The sequence below is a fragment of the Chiloscyllium plagiosum genome, chromosome 47 (assembly GCF_004010195.1).
Source record: "Chiloscyllium plagiosum isolate BGI_BamShark_2017 chromosome 47, ASM401019v2, whole genome shotgun sequence".
Taxonomy (NCBI): Eukaryota; Metazoa; Chordata; class Chondrichthyes; order Orectolobiformes; family Hemiscylliidae; genus Chiloscyllium; species Chiloscyllium plagiosum.
The window spans coordinates 8,557,440-8,558,592 of NC_057756.1; the positions used below are offsets into that span (position 1 = coordinate 8,557,440).

Here is a 1,153-nt window from a genome sequence, read left to right on the forward strand (position 1 = left end):
CCCCTCCCTATCTCTGTAACCCCCTCCAGCTCCTACACCCCTGCCTATCCCTGTTACCCCCTCCAGCCCCTACATCCCCTATCCCTGTAACCCCCTCCAGCCCCTACATCCCCTCCCTATCTCTGTAACCCCCTGCAGATCCTCCCTATCTCTGTAACCCCCGCAGTGCTCAAAACTCTGACCAAAGCAATGAGTCATTACAAGCGATTGATGGATAGGGGGTTTGTCTACATCAGAGGTAGCAAGAAAGCCGTGGATTGAGGGAGAGGATGGTGTTGAGGTAGAAGATCGGCTGGGAGCTGGGTGCGTGACAGCAGGAGCCTGTGGGGCAGAGTGGCCTGCCCGGTCTCCCATTCCTGCATATCAGGTACCCCGATCCCTGAGCCTCTTGGGAGATCTCTCCACTTCCCAGGCACTCCCTGATCCACACAAGCTCCGCAGGATTACGTGAGAGCATTATTACTGGTGACCCAGAGAAGACTGCATTGCATACACACAGCACTCCCATTAACGTGAAAGGAAGGGGGTTTTTTTTCCTGCTATACCATTGATTACTTGCTGGCAAGAGTTCAGTCGATACAGAGTTGTCGTCAGCAAAGCTGATCGTACACTGCAAGGAGGTTCAAGGGCATTCACTGGAAGCTGGAAGGAGGCTTCTGTTTCAACATGCACCAGGGCACGTTCAGATAGTGCAGCATTCTGCACAGCACCTACAAAAGGAGACACTGGATGGCTCATTAAAAGGGAGAATATCGAGCAGTCTGCAAGCTCATTCGGCAACTCCAGCCCCTAACTATGCAAACCAATTGTCAGCTTCATCAAGCCTGCCCTTCCGAACATTCACAGGACAGGGTCGGCAGACGGTTAGATACAGAGTAAAGCTCCCTCTACACTGCCCCCAACAAACATTTAGAGCACAGGGTTAGTAAAGCTCCCTCACAGTGCAGCGCTCCCTCAGCACTGACCCTCCGACAGTGCCCACTCCCTCAGCACTGACCCTCCGACAGTGCAGCGCTCCCTCAGCACTGACCCTCCGACAGTGCCCACTCCCTCAGCACTGACCCTCCGACAGTGCGGCGCTCCCTCAGCACTGACCCTCCGACAGTGCGGCGCTCCCTCAGCACTGACCCTCCGACAGTGCCCACTCCCTCAG

General features: G+C 55.3%; 1 protein-coding gene across 1 annotated transcript in view; it reads left to right on the forward strand.

Annotated features, from left to right (window-relative positions):
- LOC122544246 (interferon-inducible GTPase 5-like) overlaps positions 1-1,153 on the forward strand; it is a 12,509-nt gene that overhangs the window by 905 nt on the left and 10,451 nt on the right. The gene's annotated exons all lie outside the window — the stretch shown is intronic.